This window comes from Patagioenas fasciata, chromosome 1 (genome assembly GCF_037038585.1).
Source record: "Patagioenas fasciata isolate bPatFas1 chromosome 1, bPatFas1.hap1, whole genome shotgun sequence".
NCBI classification, from domain to species: domain Eukaryota; kingdom Metazoa; phylum Chordata; class Aves; order Columbiformes; family Columbidae; genus Patagioenas; species Patagioenas fasciata.
Window position 1 is genome coordinate 45,141,362 of NC_092520.1, and position 25,424 is coordinate 45,166,785.

A 25,424-nucleotide genomic window follows, 5' to 3' on the forward strand; every position below is an offset into this window, starting at 1 on the left:
GGTGGCACAAGTAATACACAGTGCTACACTCCCCATGCACTTGGCATGTCATTCTTCACCAGTTTGAGGACTACCATGGGCCATTCCTACCATGATACTTAACAGTGCTCAGTAGTGATAGTAAGTCCTGAAAAGCTACCCCATAGTGAGTCGCAAGTTTGTCTTGGCAAGTAGCAGGCTGTTTTATTGGTTATAACAAAGGATTCCCTAAAGGTGGACATATAATAGGTTCCCAGTTCCCTCTTCTGTTTAAATTTCTTGTATTTTCTGTGTAGCTTGTGGCATTAAAGCAGTTATGATACAAGGAAAGATTTTTGTTTTGTTCTGGTTTTATGTGGAATGTCTCAGAGGGCTGAGTGACTCAGCTAATGTGGCTTTTGAAAATGTACTGCCACAGCAAGACACTAGGAGATACGGGGATTTCTTCATTTCCTTCCCCTCCCACCCACTTTCTCATTGTTTGTAATTTCTCTGCCAGATGAGCTGAAAATCAAAATCTTACTGCTGGAGGGAATATACTGTACATCTGTTTCCAAGTTCAGAAATTAATGAGATCATATTGTTTGTGGATCTACAAAGACATTCCCTTGTTCTAACAAAGACTAATGCCAGTCCTGCCTTGTTCCTGCTGTACATGGTTATATTATTGCTGCTTTATATTTTCCTTATTACTTTTGAAAATTATTGCACTTCATCTTGATCATTAAATTGGTATGACACATAACACCCTGTAGCTGCTTAATTATGCATGTGAGTGTTTGCTTTATCAAAACTATGCCTTTCATGTGCAAGTCTCTAGTAAGACAATGACTCCCATGTAGCTGTCTTGTGAGACACATCTCTGTATGACTTCGCAGCTACCTGTACCAGAGTGTCACAACATTCACATCACAGCGTGCAACAGCATGCCATGAAACGCAATGGGAAAATAGGAAAATACTGCTATTATGTCATGCTGACATTGTCTACTGTAAAATTCATAGCAGCCACATCTCCCTGACAAAGTACAGGTCTCACTCTCTCAAAACCAGCCTCATCGTGGAGACCAAACTGAGGAAAGAGCCCTCGGGTGCACTTCCAAACATCATACAGCTACTGTTGCTGTCTGCAACTTTGTTACCTTCAGTGTCACCCCGTGCAATGGCACTGTGATAGAGGGAAAATTTTCCTCTTCATCAAGCTCAAGAGGAATTAATTCTCCCATGCAATGACTCAGATCGAAGTGGACTGGCCTCCATTTCAAAAATCACCCCAGATGACACCCCACACAACTAATGATTTAATATTCCCTTTGCTCCCAAAGTTGGATGTATGGGTATGGTAGGACAGTGCACAGAGCTAACACTGCCAGAGTCTATTCTGAAGGTACTGTGAGGAGAGACTGAGTCATTCTGTCCAATTGCTCTCCACATCTTTCAACACTATCTTGTCAAAATATAGAGAAACACCAATGTGATTTCAGCATTTGATTGATTGTCCTCTATCTTTTGTAGATCGGAGGATTACTTGTCAGCTAGCACTGTCCCCCTTGATTTCTGTATTAGGCAAGTCTTAGGCAAGGAATGTTACGCTTCTTAAACCATGCTTCTGCAATAAAGATCAAAATTATTTTCTTCTTTGGCTCATTAACTTGTCCTTGCTGTTGAGAAAGGACACTACTGCTTATGAGTTAAATGTCCACTTCAGCTGAAGAAGAATGCCAAAGATATTAGCATGGCTTCATCTCCACTTTGTCCACACTTACTATTAAATCTCCTTGCAGGTTAAGAATTGTGTAAAATGCCTTAAATCACTGCAGAACTGTTTTGTGTGTGCTGGTATGTCAGCAGTAAAATATATTAATAATAATACTGCAAATGACAGACGGGCAGAACAAAGAGCTAGAATATGGCAAAGATAGTCAGGATAATGACATAATGATGAGCAATGCAGCAGGACAAGAGGCTGTGGACCAATTTGGAAAGTAAATTACAGTAAGGAAAGTCTTGCTGCAAAGAATCATGATGAATAAGTCATTTTCCTACAGATAAGTGTCTGAGGACCAGATTAAGGACATTTCCCAAAACACTGGTAAGTTTATTTTAGTGAATTATGGTGTAATAAGATAAGTTTCCGTATGACCGTTATCTGCTTTTCCATGTGCAATGACAGGTAGCACTTTAACAAATGAAAGAGACTTCAGATATGAGGTGGGTTCCAATGTTCAGCAGATCTGGCTGTGGATCTCCCCTTCTTCTCAAAGCCAGGCCCCTTCCAATCCTGACAAGTTATATCTGGATGGTGCCTGCCAATGACTCACTTTTTACCTTTAAAACGTCTTAGTTTTATATACTACCCAGAATTCCTTGCTTTCTAATAGCTACAACATATATTTTTTTAAAAAAAGTAATTAGACTAGCTGTGTATTCAGCTCACCTTTTGATAGAATTTTCTCTGCAGTAGGGACATTACATTTAATAACCTAAATTCTCTTCAGTTACATCAATATAAATGTCACTCTCTCAAAATATGTAGTTTCCCACTCTTAACATTCAGTTGAATCTGCTTTTTGCTACTTGTGGGTTTGAATTGTTTTCATGATAGCTTTGGTGTTCTTAGTTTTAGGAAATTAGCATATTAGATGGATTTTCTCCCTTTTTCTTGGCCTTTGTATAAACTTCTTTACTATTAAATACAGACAATCAGGATTCCGTACTAATCTTGTTACTTAGATCATGAAAGCTGATTGGCAACAGGACTGCTGCTTCGTTTTATTCCTATAAACAACAAAATCTGTCCAATTGCTAGAACGGATTTATAATGATTCATAATGGACTAATTGTTCATACAACCCTACCAATTAACAATACACCAGAGATTAATTTGTCTTGTGACATTTAGGGCACATGTTGCACCTATCAAGGGTATATGTGGTTACCTATTAAGGTAACCTGACAATCACATCTTTGACTAGCTCAAAGTCTTGCAGTGAAAATCCACCAGTACCTATAATCACCTCTGTGGAAAACAATAATAAAAAAATATATTTTGGGTAGCTGTTGCCTTCAGTATTTTACATATTAGCTGCACTAGGGGTTTATATCACAAAATGTCCTTAGCCATAAAATAACTGCCATTTGCAAATACTTCTGCACATCAAAAGAAGAATGCATGGAGTGTTTCTACAAGACTGTACCCTTTAAGTCCCTGATTCTGCAAATGCTTGACTTTGATGAATGTGGCTATTACTTGTGTTTCTAAGGTTAAGCATATTCATGTCCACAGGATCACTCCTTAGCTCCCAAGCATCTTGAAGCAGGAACATTGCCTAGAGATGAGTACACCTCTGGGAATAAATTTTCATTTATGTGCTTCCATGCACAGTGTATAAAGAATCAATGATGTATATATTTCTTTTCTTTTAATGAGAATAAATCCAGCCTGTGTCATCAGCAAGACTAGTTTATCACCAGCGCATCACAGCTAAGTGAGTCACAAGTCATCTAAGGCCAGTCCTGCCTCCTCAGACCTCGCTGTGTCCCATGGTGGTTTCTACCCACAGAAAATACAGCCTTTAACAGCACCTTATCAGGACTTACTTAATGGAGGATACGATTACAAGTTCAAATCTGTGTGGTTTATATATTTCAGGTAAATATCATCCTATTTTTATAGAGCCATACTGTGATGGAGCTCAGACAGGGAGGTTTGAATTAAACTGGCGTGGCAGCAGACAACCCAATGGGTTTGGAAGGATGAGGGCTGTAAAAAACATTAGTCACATATCATTGTTAAATATCTTTGCAGAAGAGCATATTGAGAGTTCATTCCTGCTAATTCAGCAAAACAGAAGAATAAATGAAGATTATTATTCTTCACACAGGCATTTACTGTTTCAGAGGATCAGGACTGCAGCACTTGAGCAGCAGAGCAAGAAATACACAGGTTTGGGCAATCACAATGTTTTCACTAGTACAAGAAATAGCTGTATCTGCCCAAATACACTCTGCAGAGATCATCTGTCAAGGTCTCAAAAACAAAGTTGTAGAACTGGATTATTTAAGAAAGGAAAAAATTCAACAACTACCCCACACACCATAACCTCCAGCATGGCACTGTACACACACACACATATTCCTGCAATGCCAATTTTATTGCCAATACCAGCTCTGCATCTGCTTCAGGGCTAGAGAGCAGAACCAGAGGCTTCAAAGCACAATCCAGTCAATTTTTGTGTGCACACACAGAGAGAAACATCGAGGGTATGGCTCAGAAATAATGCTCTGAACTCCTAGGGCACAACTAATTCATGCCAAGGCTTGGTACTATGACAGTCACCCCACCAGCACTGCCATGGGGAGGGTACCCCACTCTCAGGAAGGCCTCACCCATCCCCAAAAATCCATTTGGCTTCCCTACCACTGGAAAGATCCCTGCTGCTGCTCACCCCACCCATGGGCATCCTCCACTTCATCCTTCACCCCAGACAGTCCCCAGGCATGGTGGCAGCACTTCCAGTGCCCTCCCATCAGCAGATATCCATGGCAACCATTCTCCAGCCCTGGAAGGAGGCAGATGGACAGGCAAGAGGCTTCCCCAGCTCCCTCAGATCAGGATGTGTATTTCTGCCTCCCTTTGTTCCCTTCTTTTGAGCCATCACTGGCACTCCCACCCGCAGGCACCCTCACACTCTTGGTGTTGTTCAGTTAATAAAGATACTGTCCACCAGTGCTCCTCTCGCACTGAGCCTTGCAAATCACTGACAAACACAGAGGCTCTGGCTATGCCAAGGCTTTTGTTGTGCTGCCCTCAGAAACCAGGCAGCCACGTAATAAATAGATTCTTAATAACACAATCAAATTGGGGGATCAAATAACTGTAATCATTGTAAAGCGGTTGTTGATGCCACAGATATTTGGACAGGCTAACAGCTTGCACATCACATCCTCTCTGCTTGCCAGCAGCTAATTTGCACACCGTGGCCCCGTGGCACAGCAGCTGAGCCCTCGGTGGATTTGCAGCAAACCTGTCGGCCATGGACCATGGGGTTCACAGACAGCAAGCACACACAGATGCAAGCCTTCACACTGATTTCTGCTAAATTGTGATATCAGCAGCCCTGGACCAAGCTGGGCTGCCAAAGAATTTTGAACTCTGTTCGGGGAGGGTTTCCATCCTCATTTGTGAGCTAATATTTTTGGATATCCAGCTAAATCTGAGTTGCAGTTTGGCTTTGTGTTCCTCGAATGAAACACTTTTTGTTTCACTCCACAGCACTCTTTGCCAGATCCTTGGTAGGAGGAAAGACAGCGGAGTTTGATACGAACATAGCGCCAGCACATAGTCCTGCCTCAGTGAGGCTGCAGCAGTTCAGAGACTAAATCTCTGTGTTGCATCCAACTTGCCTCTGGCTCCTGTATTACCCTAAAGAGAGGCTGAGAGACAGGCGTCTTACCTTATTTTTTCCATGGAGTGTCAAAATGCCTCTGAATCTCATTCCCAAAAATCTCCCTTTCCTTTGGCTAGCGCACACAAAACCCTGTACAGCTCTGCAGTCTTACAAAGGTCTTTCAGGATTAGTCACTGAGTACAGTATCTATTAAAATGCCTTGGAATATACCTATGAAACATCTGTGATAAATTTAAGTTTTAAGAAAAAAAATACATAACTATTTTATATATTAAAACCTGAGGCTTTTCTCTTTTTTTTCCCCAAAATACATAGAAAATTAAGAACATCTGCAATCAGAAGAACTTCATTGTATCCCCTTCTTAAATCCCAAACTCTGACGATTGTAGCAGGTGAGTTTGTGAATCGCATGGGTCGCGGATGTGCTTCAGGTGACTAATTGACATAACTGGCTAAGAACCGACATCTTCAGCTGTGCTGTGAAAATAGCAACCTATAGCAGCAACAGAAACCTGTGTTTTCCCCAGACAGATGCAGCGGATGGGCCACATATGTAGCCTATTAATACGGAGAGATGATATATACAGGCTTTCTGCCTCATCCTTCTAAAAAGGTTATTAACTGTCATGCCTACATCTGAGGGGAGAGATTGGCCAGAGCTGTCATATGTTCCTGTCAGATTTTTCATACTAGCACTGCAAATTAGGACTTTGGGGAGTTAGCAAAAAATAAAGATAGGTGCTATGGAGCCAGGAGGAGGAAAATGTTGAATGCTGTATTTGCATAGGGTTTAACAAAAATGGGATCAGAGTGAAATTCAGCATCATGCAGAGGGCTAGCTTGAGTCCCATGAAACACCCCATTAAACTCTGACAGCTTGCATTATGCATCCCACAGCTAAGCTAGATCCTTCGCATGTAAAAAATACCCCCATTAAAAAAAGAGCAGTCTGGCTCGAATGTCCACAGCTTTTCCAGCTGGGTCCAAAAAGATACAATGCAGTATCAGCATACACCAATACCATCTTTGAGAACAATAAAGTACATATAATGCAGTTACCACTAGAATCTAGAAGGGAGATAGAGAGAGGGATAACAGCAATTTTCTCCTACACAGGAACAGCCATCATTGGTCAGCAGTACAAGGGCGACAGAAGTGATGAATTTCTGCACTAGAAGTCCGGTTACAAGACTCCTCCACTTTTGTGTGATCTGTTCACTGCATGTTCATATGCTCACAAAACCAACATTATCAGGCTTTATTCTTTCCTACTGGCTATTTCAATATGATATTCTACATGTCACGTCTTGTCATAAGTCTGGCCATCATCATCTGTGTATAATTCAGGTCAGCAAGTCGAGGGAGGTGATTCTGCCCCTTTACTCTGCTGTAGTGAAGCCCACCTGGAGTCCTGCATCCAGCTCTGGAGCCCTCAGTATAGGAAAGACATGGATCTGTTGGAGAGGGGCCAGAGGAGGCCACTAAGATGATCAGACGGCTGGAATAGCTCTGCTGTGAGGACAGGCTGAGAGATTTGGGGTTGTTCGGCCTGGAGAAGAGAAGGCTTCAGGCAGACATTATTGTGGACTTCCAGTACTTAAAAGGGGCCTGTAAGAAAGATGGGGACAGACTGTTTAGCAGAACCTGTTACAATAGGACAAGGGTTAATGGTTTTAAACTAAAGGAGGGGAGATTCAGGCTAGACTTGAGGAAGAAATTTTTTACAATGAAGGTTGTAAAACACTGGCCCAGATTGTCCAGAGAGGCGGTAGATGCCCCATCCCTGGAGACATTCCAGGCCAGGCTGGACAGGGCTCTGAGCAACCTGATCTAGTGGAAGACGTCCCTGCTCATTGCTGGGGGTTTGAACCGGATGACTGTGATTCTGTGTGACTTTTAAAGGTCCCTTCCAACTGTTCTATGAGTCTATGATTCCTGCACGAAAAAAAATGAGAAAAGGACCTTTGCCAAGCTCCCATCACACTTGCCCTAGCCTGTTCCCATACCAGCGTGAGGCATGTGGTGCTTCAGTCAAAAGAACATTTCTACTGAATCAAAATGCCTTATAATATTTCAACTCCCTCCTAACTTAGCCTAAGGACTTTGCTTCAGCCCCATTTTGGCTCCCCATTCCCTTCACTGGTTCACTGCTTGTTCCTGCCTGTGCCTGCGGTCTTAGCTCCAGTGCTCAACCCATCTGAGTGCATCGATTGCCCTGATGAAGCTGTAATAACTGCCTAGAGATGACTTCCAAAGAAAAGAAATGCAGAAAAGATGAAATAATCAATTCTGGTAAGAGTAGGATTCATGTTGTTAGTTGCCTGAAATCTGACAAGCCTTAAAAAAGAGCATGAGTGTTTCAAGAAACTGGCCAGAAACCTGGAACAAATAGTAAAAATCATTAAGTGCTCATGTTTAGAAGTTCAAAGTACAGAACAACCACAGGAGAGTTTATTTCCAACCTAACTGGAGCTTCATTTTCTCCTTTGTTTAAATGGTACAGGGCAGCTGGAGGCAAAGGGATATTATTTATCTGTAAAGTACCATGCGCACCTCTTGCCCCATATATACAATAAAATACTAATAGTCATAATAGCAACAACGAAAAGCTCTTGTGAAAGTTTGCTCTTTGGAGGCTTCCAGAGCCATTCCTACCCAGTTAAAAGAAAAAAAAAAAAAAGGAAAAAATAGTCCAAATACATCAGAGTAAACTACAAATAAGCACTAAAAGAGACTCCAGGATTTGCGAGGTTCTCAAAGATTTACTGTGCATCACTGGAAGGCTTTGCTCACTGGGAGAAAGATAACAAAGCTTGGTTATACAACTAGCAATCTGACTTTAACAACGATTTTCCTCCTATTGTTTTTGAAGATATTAATGTTTTGTTAAAAAAGAGCTTTCCCTACCCAGAACCTGGCAGCTTCTTCTTGATCCTGCAGTGAAGTCATCATAATCCTGTTTTATGATGCCACAGTCTGTTGCCATGAAAATAATTGTTGTGTCATAAATTCAGCATTATAACTTTACTGTGGAATGAAGAAAGAGAAAACAGGCTCTGAGGGTAAAAATACCTGGTGAAGCAAACAAATGCCTTTGAAAAGTAGCCACAGAGGCTCAAGGGAAAAAGAAAACACCTGAAGAGTAAGCAAATGTCACCAATGACACAAGTGAAAGTTGCCCCCAGTGCAAAAATTCTTCCACACAAGACAAATCAGAGGATTTAGGTCACAGAGTAGTCATGCCTGCATGAAGGGTGGAACATATGGAATTTTTTGCTGTTAATTAGGGTGTGCCTATGGCAAGGCCACTGCAGTTAGGTTTGCTTCAGTTCAGAAATGCTCAGCTCAGCATAATGGTCTGGTTGGAATTCAGAAAAGAAAACCATGTGTGGGTTTGGTTTGGTGGGGTTTTTTTATTTTTATTTTTTTTTATTTTTCACAAATGCCAGAACAGACAATGTAGAACTGAGGAGGAATAACAATACAAGGAATGGAAGAGTCCTCACAGTCTCCAAGCTGGGGTGGTGATGCCCCAGGTGAGAGACCCAGGTTTGAGATGCCAGCTAGGACGTAGGTCCCATACCATTCTGCTTACGGTCAGTTTTTTCTCTTCACAAAATGAGAATAGTGATGTTTAGTGACCCATGTAAAGTTCACTGGGTTGGGATGAAGGGGATCTGGACTCTGTTCTTGTCACTTCCATCAGTGGGTGAGTGATGCTGGGCCAGTTATATTGCTATACCCCCGTTTCCTCAGCTTAAACAGGGCTAACAATGCTGATCTCCTCTATAAAGAGCTTCCCAGTACACAAAAATCTGGATGTTATTATAATGATTGGCAATCACATCACTAGGGTGGGATTAATTTGTTCAAATTCAGATGTTTAAAATATTTTAACCCTTTCATACCAACTCTATTCTTATAGTCAGTTTAGACATTAGCATTCTCTTTTGTGTCTGTGCACAATATCTACAGGACTTGAACCAATCACCAAATGTAAATGCAATCCTGAATATGAACTACATATCATACATACATAGAATCACCTTTTGAAGGAACTATTGAATTCTTAGGAATTAAAATCTTAACCCATGAAGTGAAACACTCTGGCTCCTCAAAGAAACATGTTATGTAGCCACCTTGTCCAGGCTTATTTTCCATATACTGTTGACTCAGTAATAAATAGAAGTCTTATCTGTGACCCCTAAACAAATCAAGGCCATTCATATAGCTCTTACAGTGATGCCCATTTCTCCAGTGAGACATTTTTTGTCACTTTGCTCTTCTTCTCGGAGTCAAACTTCAATGAAAGTTCAAACTGAGGACTAATAGTGATGTGCGGTTCTGTGGACTTTGGATAGGGTCTGTGGTGAACCATAGTGCCATGTCCACACCAGGCCTTATACAAGTATGAATGCGTCTTTCAGATCACTATCCTTGTCATAGCCACCCATGATGTATCTTACACACCTGGCAAGGTGGGACAATATGACGCCTGGGGAAAGAAACCTCAAGTTCATTGAAGTCCCTCAATGTTCATGATGAACTCAAGAGCTGAAAGAAGCTTTTATTTAAAAAAAAAATAAAAAGCCTTTTAAATTTTACTCTCTCACCTAAGCATGAATGGGTCCAAATTAACATTTTAAATGAGGCAATTTGCTGTAGATCCAAGCAGGTGATCAATCACACTTTATCTAGGTCTTCGCAGGGGAAGAGACAGTGAATGGAACTGCAGCATTTAAAAGAAAGAACAAAGACACAGATACACCAGCGGTGCTGCCTGTCATGTCCAGAATAAAGAGGAGGAGATTTTAGAGAGTCTCCACTACAAGGAGATGCCCCTTTTATGAGTCAACTTTATTGAAAAAAGCTCACAGCTTTCATTTCTGTGGTAAAACCTGAGAAATGGACCAAGCAAGACTAGCCAGGTACGTTCAAGGCACCGTTCTTATAGCTCATTTCCCTTTGATGTTTTCTGTTGCACATTTTCCATTACCGCAGCACATATTTGCTAATTCGTTTGGCAGCCTGTTCTGTCCTATATGCAGACCTCCTTATTATATCAGGTTCACTGAGGTTCAAGAGCAACCCAAATGTGAAAGGGAGCCCTCGCTTGGTTTCATGGTTGTGCTGCAAATGCTGCACAAAGGCACCTGAAAGGACACATTGACCCACAGACCATCAATGTTTTTCCATCAAGGTTGCAGGGATTGAGAAGTTTGAAGGTTGTTTTTTTTTTTGTTGGCTTTGTTGATGTTGTTTTCTTGCAATGATTTAACAATGGAAATTTGCATCACATGAGATCTTCCAAATATAGCCTGTACTGATGAGAAGAGATATTTTTACCTCACTTTGTACTTCTCTAAGACCACATCAGATACAAAGAGCAGAGGTTATTTAGGGTGATGTCCCAGCTGTCTTAGCCTTTCTATAGTGCAGCTGAATACATGAAGTTGGATTTATTGACTAGGTTTACACTACTGAACACAGGATCCCAGAAAAAGATTCCTTCATCGAACTGGGGAAAGAGATTGGATTAAGGCAACAGAGATTTTGGCTTTTATTCAATTAAGAACTTAAAAAAAAAAAAAGAGAAGAAGAAGAAAATATAGAGCAGCAACAAGGTGTTTTCCACTGTATATTTCCTTGCAGTCCAATGTATTAGAAGCTTGTAAACTTATTCATGGCCTTTTCCTCTGAGATACCTGTCAGAGAAGAAGGAGGTTATATGCTCTCACCTACTTTCTCCTAGGCTTGAGATAGGCTCTGATGTTGACTAGATTACTTGACGTTCAGCTTCAGGCTAGAAGAATCAAATATTAGTGATGAAGACAAAAGCTGGATGCTTTATTCAGATAACCACGCATATTTTTTTCTGGATTATTTGAAATACACAGGATTATATCTGAAAAATTCCTGAAATATACACAAAATCCCCAACAATTTCAAGACTCATTCTTGTTGTCATGTCTGGGCAGACTCTACAGTAAGACATCCTTATTCCTCGTTTATGCTCATTGTTACCATTACAGAGCACTTAAAATTGTTTTAGTTTAGATTTAATGAAGGCCATTCATTCTTGACTGTTTTCACCTCTGTTTTACCACGTGGTAGGTGAAGGACAGCAGTCTCTCCAGAGCTGCTTCTGTTACAATCCCCTTTGTTAAGTTACTCTCAATTAATTTCATATTTTCTGCTACTCTCCCTTCAGGGTAGGTCAGGTTTGAAGCAGTGGTTGTGGTGCTGTTTCACTGATAGCCATGTCCAAGAAATAAAAAGAAGAACGTGGTTTATCTGAAAACAATACCTTTACTCTGTAGATTCAGCTAAGCTGCACATTGCTTAGGTGCAAAATCTTTGCCTTTCAATATGGATAATACCTTTCCTTGGCCAAATTCCAGAGGGATTTCATTACAAGTCTAGACATGGCCACTTAATTATCTTATGCCAGAAGGAAGAAGATTTATTAAATAAAACATTATTTGATTTAATTATGTTTCGGAACTGATTTCTCTATTGATGATACAGAAAACACAGGAAGTAATGTAAACATCCACATCCAGAGGCCAGTGCAAGCAGTAGTTAGGCTGCCCTTAAATTGTGCTTCTTGAACAGTTTACAGGTAGAGAAAAACTAGGAAATATTTATTATAATTCAGCTGGTCTGGTACTTTGAGGCTTAAAGACCACTCTTGGGAATTCGTTGGAAAGAATCCCCAATCCATGTCAATTCAGCAGAAGGGTGAAGAAATACAGATGAGTTTTCTAAAATGCAGAAGTATTCCCTATCTATTGTTGTCACTATCTGCACTTAATGTGAGTGACGGACATCGCAAAAAGTCCCAATATATTACTCAAATGGTCCATCCCACTCAGAAGTAGGCAGCTACAGTAAAGTGATGCTTGGACAGGCACTTCCCACTGGATGGGATTTAAACTAAAAGGTCCTCCCACAGCCCCACAGGCAACCCCCCCCCCCACCCATAAGTTTTGCTGTTTTGTTATTTTGTTTTGGTTTGGTTTTTAATGATATATACCACAGCTGGAAACAGAGCGCCTGGACAGTATGCATGATCCACAAATGACAACTTCAGTCACCTCTTTTGCTTTCCCACACCAGATTGAAGCAACATTTTGGAGGCAGCCTTGCTGAAACCCATGGCAGACTTCTCCACCTCACCCTGCCATTTGGAACACATTGCCAGCCTCTCTCCACGGGCTGCCCACAAGTCTGGTCTCTGTCCCAGGCCCACAGATGCTCATCCCTGGGCTGCAAAAGCAGCTGCGAATCGCTTGGATATATACAGAGCAGGTGGCAAATCCCAGAATTGTGCCAGGTGAAGGTGTTTTAGGCCTTACCTGCATTCATAAAGGCAGAAATGGCTACACCGCTCACAGGACTAATCAGACCTGCATCCATAGAGGCAAAATGCATACTTTGGAGCCATGGCAGAGATCTGAAAATAGTTGCTAGAATAGGAAAATGTGAAAGTTTGTGTGTGTGTTGGAAGATAAAAATTGGTGCAGGCAGCTGCCCATCACACCGCATAGGAGTATACAGCGTATTGGGCAATGCTTGCGGAGGTACGAGGGCTTATTTTGTCCCCACTCTGTCTGCTAGACAGTCCATGCTACGTGGCTACTTGCCAGTTTCCAGTTCTCCCCAGTACAACTGGAAGAGCCAAGGATCATGTCTCAGCTTATGAAATGAACTAAAATCTACTTTTCTGAGGAAAACCAATTGTCTCATTAAAGACACCTTTCCCCATGTCAAATAACAGCATCAACAAAATTGTCACCCATCTACCCAGGTAAAGAGTAATTTTCCACATGTAATATGCAAGTAATTGAAGGAGCAGAAATCTTTGTGAAGAGATGGGAGTAGTTGTTTTTTACATATCTGATACATTTTAGCTTCACTATTGTGACAGATCTTGTCAAAGGAGAGTTAAAATGTCAGGTGTGATTCAGTTTATACATGCACATGTGCCAAAGGTCTGGTGCAGTACCTGTTTGAAATGAGCCACCTTCTGCCACAAAGGACGATGCTCCTCATGGGAGGGGATGGAGTCGGTACCAGAATCACTTCTTTTTGCCCTTTCGCTTCTATCAGCTTGTATATTCTAAGTATACACAAATGTGTTGTCTTCTTAAACAACAGGCTTCAAAAACAAGGGGGAAATATGTCTTCCCAGGTCTAGACAGCTCAAAGGGTTATACAGCTACGAAGATCTACCCACAAGGGTATTCACATGAGAAGACACACAGGATATGATGGAGAGAATAAAAAGCAAAAAAATCAAGGCATCTCACGAGACTGAGAAAAAAGAAGGCATTCAAAAATGTATAAATCCCTAAACCTGATGCTTTTCAGGATCCTAACCCATAACTGTTGAAGCTCTGAGAAGACAAAGATCATCGAGCAGGAATATTGGTAGCAGTTCTTCCAGAAAGGAATAAAAGGTCACGACGATGTCTTCCCTTCAAGATGTAGTTTCCTAATTTTCTCCCTGGTACCAGGAATGAATTCACCAAAAAATCCGTGCCCTTGTGGAAGGCGTGAAATCTTCTGCTTAATATTTACATCTTTACTGAGGGGTAATATGGAAAACAGGTTTGGGGAATGTAGAAGCAGGCAGCTTGGGGAATACTCTGGCCTGGGCTGAGCCTCTGCAGAGGCAGACAGCCACCTACTGCCAAAAAATGAAATAGAAAGCAGCAACACAGGCTTCCTGAGAGCTGCATTACAGAAAAACATGATTCACATGAAACAGATTTGCTTGGCACACCAGGCAATCCACACTAGCCAGCATCAGGACAAACCTGTCTCTGGAAACACAACATTTTTTTCTCCTACTGACATGTTCGTGCTGCACCTAGGGGAAAAAATCAGAAGTAGATGATGGAGTGGAAGCCTTTTCCATACAGATACGCTGCAGGTTTTCAGTTTCCATTTGTGGAAAATCCCTTCTCCCTCTCCCTCCACCGCGCACAGTCAAATTCATGACAAACCCCCACAGACTGAAACGCTCTGAGCTCTGACAACGAAGGGCAGCAAGGGGAGGTCAGCAATGCAAATTGGAGCAACAGGAGCACAACGCAGGTAGCTGAATATCAGATTATCCACGCACCACAGCCTACAGCTTCCACCTGGAAGGAAGAGAAACAGAAGCCTCCCTTTGTGTCCCAGGGTTTTGCAGGAATTAAAACACAGCTCCCCTTTGTGGCAAACCCAGACTCTCACCAGGAACAGGGGGCAGCCAGTAAACTCCCCAGGCTGTCCTCCGGGAATGGCCTATTTTAAGCCTGCTTGCAAACATCTCCCTGTATATGTGCTGTTTTTTCACGGAAGAATAATTTAATCTTCATTGCCATCATTAATTTTTGACAGAGAGCACCATACGACATCCTGTTTACAGCCCACTAAATCTCCATTATGAAGCCATGCTTACAGAAAGAAGAACAATCTGAAGAGCCATGTTAACTTTTATGATTACATTCCAGCCCTGAAATACAGAAAGATGATTAGAGTTACACACACACAAAATGTAAATTAGGAAAAAAAAAAAAAGAAGTTTTCAGGTTCCAGAGCAAGAAAATCTTGAGTAAATAACCTACAGTAATATAGCAGATACCTTTAAAATGCATGTGTAACATATTGGCATTTATTAATTTATTCTTATTGCAATATTTACCCTGTTTTCTTTAGAAGCACTGAACAGCACAGATAAGTGCTGCTATTCAGAGTCAACCAAAATTCCATGACAGAAGTGGAGATTTAACTCTGGTCAGTGGTATTTTGCTGATACTTCGTGCACTCATATCCTTTCATTTAGAAACCTGAGGAGAATTTTGGTGAGAATTGTGAAATTTCCCACCATCAACGAGGAGAACTAAGGAGAGCCAAGAGCTCCAGAAGGCTTTAAACACAGGAGTATCACACACAGCCAGGGTTATGAGAGGGACTTGTAAAATCATTGTCAAATTGGACCCGATAACGTCCACATGTACACAAAACCTACACTGAGGTAATCACCACTAAGTTAGGTGCACCAAGTTAATTTAGCGCTTCTTCAAAAATCAATGAAACAAGAGAGGTCCTTCCAGAGAATAATTCTAGACTAAATTACTTGAAAGTTAGCATAAGGTCTGTCCTGTTCTCTGAAGGTCTCCCAATCCTCCCCTCCTGCAGAGAGTACATGGAAACACCCAAATAAGTGACTAAAGTCATGGGCTAAGTCTGGACAACTGTCTTCCAGCCCACTACCTTCCTTTGGCTTTGAGATGAGACTTTCTCTTTTGCAATGGTTTGAAGAACATCCAAGACACAGGCAAGATTTCTAGCCCTATTTAACTATTCCAGAGGGAGACTATCTTCCTCTAATATATACTCTAGTAAGTATAACTATATATTCTATTAAGTATTTTGTGAAGCATTTAAGTATATATTTAACACACTACTTAGGTTTCAATCCTGCTTCTAGCAGCAATCATTCTTCACATACACCCAGTCTCCTTTGGATTTAAGAGAGGTGAGTCATGGCTCGATACTCTGAAATAATCCTCATTAATGTTAGCTCTCAGTCATCAGTTTTTGGTGAATAAATAACCTCAGTGGCGTTACTGAGGTAAGAGCTCACAACTATGCAGGATAACCCCAGGTTTATGTGGGTATCTCCATTCAGTGGAAGTCTCTGGAAATAATTTATCTGGAAATCAAGGTGATAACAATTAGACACTACAGTGAACAGCACCATGGTTAAAATACTCTCCATAGATTTAAAAAAAAGTTACATAAATGTTTATCATTGTGTATATTTTGCAAATTTACGCAAACTCTGAGTTTCAGGTTCATTAGTGCTTTCAGTCTCCCAAAACCTAACAGCAAGCACCCGTAACTCTCCCTGTTAGAGGAATAAACAAAATTCTGAAGATTTTTTTGGTGCTGTTTTTCTATTTGGGTGACAGAAACAAAACAGAGAATCACTAACAGCTTTAACTGTTTTCTATCGGGTTCCCTTACAGCCAAAGGTTTTGCAAAAAGGAGACATTTTAATCACCACCTTTCAAGTATTGCTATTCCTAGCCTAACACTACTGATGGTTCTCAGATATTACCATCTTTATATACATATATACATAGATATACATTTAATTTTTATAATCAGCATAGCCTGTTGAACCTCATGCTCCAGGCAGGGCATTGCATGGGCACCTTGGAAACACTGATGTCCTGTTTGACGCTTCCTCCACAACTCACACATACACTTCCCCAATTTTGGGGTTTTTTTGCCTCTTCCACTTATTTTCTTAAAGAAGAGTTGTTCACCTTTCTCACAGCCTAATATCCCCACCTATTTCCCACACTGGTGACAACTGCCCTCCTTAAGTGTCTTCTCCTCCCTCATCATAGACCCTGTGCTCCTTTTGCTTAGACCCACCTGCTCCGGCTTCCCAGCTCTACCTCAGTCTTCATCAAGGGTTTGCTAAGAGGTTGACAAAAGAACAAAGCAAAGTGGGGACCACTCTTTGGTCCTCAAAGAGTCCACCTTGCCTTTGCTGTCCATACTTCTCTGTGGAGCTCCCGCTGCTGCTGCTGGTTTGCTCCACCAGCACCTGCACCTTCACTTGAGGTTTCTGGGCCAAAGCAGAAAGAACAGGGGTAGGAAACAGAGAGGGAGGGCACATTCAGAGAGTCTTGTTTGTTGTTTTTTTTTTCTGAAGATTACATCACTTCTCAACTACCTGGGTCACCACCCTCAGCCTGTCCCCCTGCTGTTCTGTCCCTCCCTGCCACATCTGCAGCCATCCTTGCCCTCTGTGAGCTACCGTGCTTTCTCCTTCCTTTCCCTCCAGCACGCAGAGCAGAGATCAAATAACAAAGCTTTTAGTGCAGGCGGTGGTCAGAAAGGAACTGAGTGAAATGGTTTCGTTTACTGACACTTCTTTGTTTCCATGGCTATTAGGGACAAAATTGAATAAGGAGGTAGAATCAGCAACCACGTCAGCTCTGCACTGTGGTTAAAGGGCTGCAAACCCTGCTGAGAAACTTGTGATCATCTTTTTGCTTTCTTTTTCCTCCCCTCTACATCTAATGGTTTTCTATTTAATTGGTTTGACAACATTTGCCTAGTAGAGATCAGACACAGGATTTGGAAGAGAGAATAACTGTTAATGAATGTAACAATTACATTATGTAAATGAGAAGAATGCTTAAATACCTAACTTAGGTATCAGACTCTGCAGAAAGCTTCACACCCCAAACCTTTGCAAGCTCAGTGCTGTAGTTTAAGTTAATCCTACATGGTATAATAGCCATGACTGTGTGTGGCTTTTCATGTGGACTGAAAGGAATTATTAAAAGCTTCTGTAAAAAGATGCCCAAAGGAAGCCACTCTCAGTACACAAGTTTTATTGGCCCTGCAAATCAAAGAAATATGCTACACATCCTTCAGCCCTCTGTACTGAAATTGTATTTATCACTTACAGACACAGAACGATGTCTATTTTAACGTTATGTTAAAAAAAAAAAAAAAGCAACAAACAGACCAGATGGATGCTGTTGCATTTGGAGGGTTACAAAAAGGTAACCCCAAGGAGGTCGTGTGCTCTACTGTCTGGCTTGGTATTTCAGTTTTTCTGAAGAGTTCTTTTTCACCCACAGTTCAGAGGCCAAGCCAACAGGGGTTTAGTGCACTCAATCTTTACTCAAAAGCTCACCTCCTCCTTTCCTGGATGTCAGAACTTCAAATGGTGGTGAACTTGGTCTTTGGGAAGGGAGAAGAGTTTTACTTACTTGAGTGCTGAAGTGCCTTTTGTTTCATGGCAAAATCCAGCATGTGGCTTATTTCACATGGGAAAAAGGACCAGTTTGTGGGGGGCAGTAGCTGTGGGGGCCATCAGTGTGTTTCTGGGGCTACCAAGGATTTGGTTGTACGTGCTTTCTCTTCCCTGCTTCGTTACAGTGAAAAGGAGGTAACTATTATCTCTTGACATGTTTACGGCTTGGAGAGGGTTGCTGGCAGACAGAAGAGAGATATCAAGAACTTGATTTGTAACTCCAGACCTTGTGGTGACAAGAGCCTCCGTCATGCAAAGAAAGTGGCAGCGCTTCTCACATGCCCAACACAACCCCAGTCCTTGTTCTCTCCTGCAATACACATTCCCTCCTCCCCTTCTGTTTCTCCTTTTTCTTCCATGCCTTTGGGCCCTTACACTTTTAACCATGTCTGGAGCGGGTTGTTGCTGTGCACACATTACACATGGTGGGAGAACACACATTTATTTTTTGATAGATATATTGAAACCAGGCCCAGAACTCCAGCACACTCTATCTACTTAAGGCATCTGCAACAGAAAAATCTTTCTCCTTCACCTTTCCCTGCAGCTCTAGGCAAAGTTTCGTTGCTATTCATTTTCCTATCGCACACAGGATGGACTACACTTTATTTCTGTGTTCAGGGGTTTACACTGAGACTCTCTTCAGACTCTGGCTCACCTGGAATGAGGAGGAAAAAGAAGAAAAAAAAATACTATTAGCTTGGATGACACTATAGTTGGAGAAAAGCAGTGCCTCAGGTCTCGGCATGTGTGGAGGGACAACAAGAACATCACGCTGCCCTCTTCTTCCTTTTCTGCCCTCCTGACGTGGTGGCTGGAGACCCTGACCCTGGGGTCCAGGAGCAAGGAAGGGACAGAAAGGCCTATCAGGATTCTGGCTCACCCAGGGGAGCAGGGAAAGAGACTTATGCACACTCCAAGGAGCAGAGGATCTGCCGTAGCTCAGATAGCCCGAGGGTTTGTGTTTTGTTTAATAGCATGTTCATTATAATTTCCCTCAAAGCATGCCATAAATGGGAGAGTGAGTAATTGAGGTCCTTTGAGGATCTAATCACACTCTTTATTTGAATCTCTAAGTATAAAAATAAACAAACAGGCTGAGGAGGCTGTCGATATTACATATTTCCCCTTGCATTTTTTTCCAGGATGCATTTCTGACAAGAAACAAAGCCTTTTGTTTCATTAACAGTTGTGCTAACGGCTAGGTTATTATACAAAGGGAAAGAAAGGAGGTACCATACCTCTGTTTTTCTTGCTGGTATGTGGGGTGAGTGGCAGAGAAAAAAGGAACAGGCAAATGCTTTAGGACCCACCACAGCCAGAGAGAGGCAGATATCGAAATTAGATGAATGAGATTTAATCTTTGGTGGTGTCTCTATAAAGTCAGTGCTGAGCCAGAAAGCTTGATAAAGACAAAATCAAATCTTCCCACTTCTATAAACAGGCACCTACAAAATAATTGTACATCTGCCTAAGCAGATCATAATTGCCCTGAGCCCATGGTGCTCTTCTTACCAACTCACTCTCATCCTTATTCCTATCTCTTTGATTTAATCGTAAATTTCTGGGACACTTAACATCTTTTGCTGTCTTACCAGATTTATATTGTAGCATCTCTCTGTGCCCTGCAGTATCACCCATAAATATTGTTTCCAAAGTGCAGGGTCCTCCACTTAGCAACTTTGCATCATGTTAGTACTTTAGTTCTCTAGGATGCTGTGGTAATTTCAGGTGGTTATAGGAAAAAATATATACTTTTTGTAAGGAGTAACTAGGACAAATGTCAAGAAGCTAGAAATCCTGAAAAACTGGCATGTTACCATGTGTTTTGGTATAAATAAGCTGCTGTAAGAGCAGAAGTGTTTGTCATATCTATTTTATGATGTCCTGCCATAATTCCATTTCTTCCTGCCTACCCACACGCAATCGCTTCACATATCCCCAATCTCCACAAACTAAAGTTTCTTTTCAGAGCTGTTTAAGTGCATCAGGTTGCCTTCCACTGAGAGACAGTAAAAAAAACCCAGCATCTTCATCTGCTATGGAAGTTACAGTCATCCAGATCCCGGACCTTTAAGAAGCAGGAGCTGCACCAGGCACATGAAGTATCCTCCTGCATTGCTTGTGTATAACCTCTCAGGAACACGAGAACTAACCCTGAGGAACTGCTGGACAGGGTGCTCTGCCTTTTCCCAAAGTGGGCAGCAGTGCTACTGCCCATCCAGCTGATAGAAACACATTCCTTGAAAAACCACAGAGCTTTGATGCTACATTTCTCCAGCAGGCCAGGGTTGGTGAGAACATTGCCCACAGACAAAGGAAATGGTCAGTGATCTCACCCTTTGTGAAGAATATGAGCAGGAGGGGAAAGACTAAACAAGTGGGGACCAGCTGGCCTGAAAGGAAAACAAGATGTGCAGCAGGATCTGGCCTTCTGCAGAGGATAAGAAGTTGGAAAAATAGGAGGAAAAAAGACATAAACCAACCAGTTTAATATTAGTTTGCACATTTTATTCTGAGAAGAAATTCAATGAGGATCTGCCCAGTCCAGGCTGTAACAAGAGCCGGTACCAAGCATCAGAGCTGGGCTACCTTCCACTGCACTCTTACATCTTCCTCCACCCATCGGCATAACCAAATCACCCAACTCCTTCCTACAAAGGAGAAGTGCACTGCAGCACTATGTGAAGATTGCCTTTACACGGAAAAGAGGAACCAAAAGCTTTGTGGAAAACTCCCTTAGAAAACTGTTAGAAGTTATCCTCCCAGTTGGCATATTATTATAGTTATGCACAAGCACTGGTCACTGTGAAAGTAGTTAGGCCGCTGTGAGCAATTCAGTGGTTCAGCAATACCTCACTTCCCTTCACTGGTCCATTTGCAGTAGGAAGGACCACATAGTTTTTACTTGTTTTAGCCAGAAAGTGACAAAGGGATGTTCTTCCCAAAAGTCTGCTACCTTTTCTCCTTTCATAACATGCAATACCAGGAGTCAGTGACAAAAACACCCATTTCAGCCCACCAAAGCCCTCTGAAGTTTTCAGAATTACCGTAAGGGCAGAGGACATAAACATGACGAATTCTGGTTGGGATGATGGCTTGGCAACGCATCCAGCTCCAACAGCTGTGATTGCTCGATGGGCAAAGGATGTCAGGGAGTCTCTGCCCCCTGGGCCGCTCAATCCCATCCCATACCAGGACTGCAGGCTACGGAGGATGGAGATGTGCCTGGTCACCACATTTTTAAGATACTCTCTCCCTCTCCAAAGCCTTAAGCACTGCTAAAGTTAGCACTGTTTCTAATAGTTTCTTAAATAAACATGTAACATTAAAAAAATTACTCTGTAGATTCTCCCTCATCTATATTTACCCAGGCATAATACCAGCTGCCTACACAATTTTTGTCTTGCTAATGCACAGCAATAATCATAGATCCACCCACAGCCCATCTATTTTAGTAGAGTGCAGAAATAGACATTAAACCTATAAATGTCAAAGCATGCCTTCATTTTAGATGTTAGTATTATTTAAATTAGCACTTCAATGATGTTTCCACAACGTGATAGCTTTTCAAATGATGGTATATTGCACATGAAGTGCACTGGCCCTGCTTTAAGCACCTTCAACCCATTAGGCCCATCTATAATTTGGTGCTTTCAGAAACGCAAACACATTGCAGAAGAGATGTGGTCTCTTTGTTTATATCCAGAAGTCCTTAGGGAAATGCAGATGCCGTAATTACCAGAATATGGTTTGAACATCAGGCTCTGGTCGGGAGGTAAACACGCCTCGTGCTTGTTGTCCACACGTACTTGAGAACAGCTGCATCTTGGTGGTAAGAACAGTATGTTATCTTGAATGTGTCCTCTGCATCTCAGAGTGAGTGCGACATCTGAAAGCAATGCTGTTGGGGGGAAAAAAATTGAAGTAGCAAATCATGTTTTTGCTGCAGGTCTGGGAAAAATAGGAACAAATCCTTCATTTTTGTACTGATCACTGAAACCCCAGTAAGCTTAATTAAAATAAAACCTGGAAAGGACTGGTTCTTTCAGGTTTAATGGGCATAGGGAAGCCTATTGCAAGGAATCCTTATATAAAAAAAAAAGCGCAGAATTGAACTGCAGTTAGACCAGGTCATCTCAATGCTGGTTTCAAGAGACATAAAAATAAATCCTGCTCAACCAGAACGGTACAAAAGGAGACAGCCAGGATCAGATTGCTGGGGACAATGTGCTTGTTGTAAGGTGTAAAAGTGCTTCCGTAGTTTTCTCACACAAGAACAGAGGCTGAACACTGCAACTGAGGCATCTGTTTCTGAGAAGGCCATATCTGTCATTCAGTAAGTCTTCTCATTACAATAAATTCTTTGACACAAACATCACATTTTACTACAAACAAATAGAGAATCATGCTTCATCAGGCAGGAGAATAAGTTAATTCTCCTCATTTAAAAAAGGGCCATAGGGTGCTGCTTGCACACTGCATGGCACAAGAGCCATGCAACCACAACACTGTCACGGACACCAGGTGCACATACAAAAGCAACAGTGACACCTCGTGGGCAATATTCAAGTACAAATATTAATGACTATGATTTCTTCTGAAGCACCAGTTTCAGCAGATTGAGCCCTAAAAAATCAAGGTGAATGTTTTTTGTTGCACTGGGAAAAAATAAAAATTAAAAAGATCACCCTTTACTGAGGCCTGGAGAGGACAGTGCTGCCAGCCCAGCAGCTTCATACAAAACTAGTCCTTCCTCTTCCTGGAGAAGTGGTGATGGATGCTGACAGGGCTTTGTGGGTCTACAGTAGGGTTTTGGTTAGCATCAGGTGTCCAGCTTGCAGGAAATCTCCCATGCATCTCCATTTACTGTGATTTGGTTTGGATTGTAGTGCCATCTCGGCACCTAAAACTAAACTGGAAGACATCTTTCAGAAGTGCAAACTGTGCGGGACAAATGGGCATTCGGTCCACAGGACCAGACTTGACCATGTCTGAATCAAGGAGCCCTGAGATGCAGCACAGTGGTGATTGTCCAGGCCTCCCAGAGCCATGCACAGACTGCACTCCTGGATGTTCAGCAAGCCAGGCTTTGCATGGTGTTATTGTGGCTGCTTCCAGGCTCTGGCTAGCCCAGATCTGCTCTTCACAGTGTGCCCAAGTATCTCTGTTCCCTAGAACTGCTACTGATGATAAACTAGGAGAAGCTGTGGACTCCCTCAAGGGTAGAGAAGCCTTACAGAGAGATCTGGATAAACTAGAGAGCTGGACAATCTCATACGATATGAAATTTAGCAAGAGCAAGTGCCAGATTCTCCACCTGGGACAGGGCAGTCCTGGTTTTACATACGAATTCAAGGACAAGAGGCTGGAAAGCAGCCCCACAGAAAGTGTTCTGGGATTTGGGTTGATGGCAAGTTGAACACGAGCCAACAGTGTGCCCTGGCAGCCAAGAGGGGCAACCGTGTCCTGGGTGCATCAAGCACAGCATTGCCAGCCAGGCAAGTGAGGTGATTGTCCCGCTCTGCTCTGCACTGGTGTGGCCTCACCTGGAGCACTGTGTGCAGCTCTGGGAACCTCGATATAAAAAGGACATCAAACTATTAGAGGATGTGCAGAGGAGGGAGACCAAAATGGTGAAAGGCCTCGAGGGCAGAACTTACCAGGAGAGGCTGAGGTCACTTGTCTTGTTCAGTTTGGAGAAGAGAAGGCTGAGGGGTGACCTCAGCACCGTCTACAGCTTCCTCATGGCGGGCAGCAGAGAGGGAGGTGCTGATCTCCTCTCTCTTGTGACCAGTGACAGGATACGGGGAAATGGAATGAAGCTGCATCAGAAAAAGTTCAGATTGGACAATGGGAAAAGGTTCTTCACTGAGAGGGTGGTCAATGTAGAGCGCAATAGCCAGTGCAACTTGGTTTCTGTTTTGAAGTCAGATACAGACCTATTTCCCACACTTTTTAAAAAGTGACATCTCTTAGTCCAGCATTTTACAAGCACACGCTCACTCAATACTTCTCCCCATGTATGTTCCAGCATGACACGATGTATGACATTTAAGTCATCTCTCAGCATGTACTCTAACGGAAAATAAACCCAATATATTAGAACCTTCTAACACTTGTTTCATCAGAGTGGAGACTTGAATAAGTTGTAATTTGAATAGAGGAACAGTTTGGATAAGCTCCAAGAGAAATTTTTCTGATGGTAAGACTAAGAACAACAATTCCAAGTTCCCTTGTTAAGAAATGGCTGCTGAGCAGGAGTTCCGAAGAGAATGGTAAAGGAATGGAAAAACCTTCTCAACTCAAATGAAACACCAGTACATCATTTTGGTAAAGGAGCTCCTTCCTTTGGTCCAGAGTCAAGGTCAACATTAAAATAAAGCCAAACATCACACCAAGTACCCATCTGTCCAGATTCATTGCAAGCCAGTGAGCACACAACCCATCAGATGCTCGAGGCACAGAGTAATCTCAGTTTTATTTCTCAGCTTTTTACTGTCAACTGTCGAGTTTAATATGCTTTCAGGCAGAGTGATCTAACATACTAAACTTTAACCACATAAACTCTATCCCTTGTATACCACATGTCTGAAGGAAGGATATAGCTAAGCCTTCAATGTGCCTTTCTGGAAAAGAAAGTTAAATTTTGTTCTTTCTAGTCACTAGAAAGATGGAGGAAGGTAAAGCATACCTTAAACGCATTCAATGGTTAATACTGACAGTAAAAGCTGAACTACAAATACAGAATCAATTACAGTTTTTCAAATAGATGGTGTAGCCTGGCACAAAGCTTGGAACGTTATGGCCTGCACATGCCTGTCAACACCCATCTATGACTACAAAGACTGACTGGATAATCACTATTAACACCGCCTGGTGTTACTCACCTCCACACATAAGAGGCTATTCACACTAATACCTATGTGGTTTTAGGTTTAGATTAAGTGTCCAAATGTGGACTCTCTCGATCATACTAGTAATATCAAATTATTGGATTAAACTGCTGAAATTCTTTCCTATGTTACAAATTGTTTGGTTTTCTTGCAGTGATATTAAGCAAAGCAGTGTCATGTTGAAGGAGGGTGTAATCAAACCACAAGATCAGCTAGATTTGTGATTTCAAGTCAGGTCTTCAATTGGAACACGCCATTTATCAGAAGACTGTTTTTTCAGTAAAATCCAATGGGTTTTTTT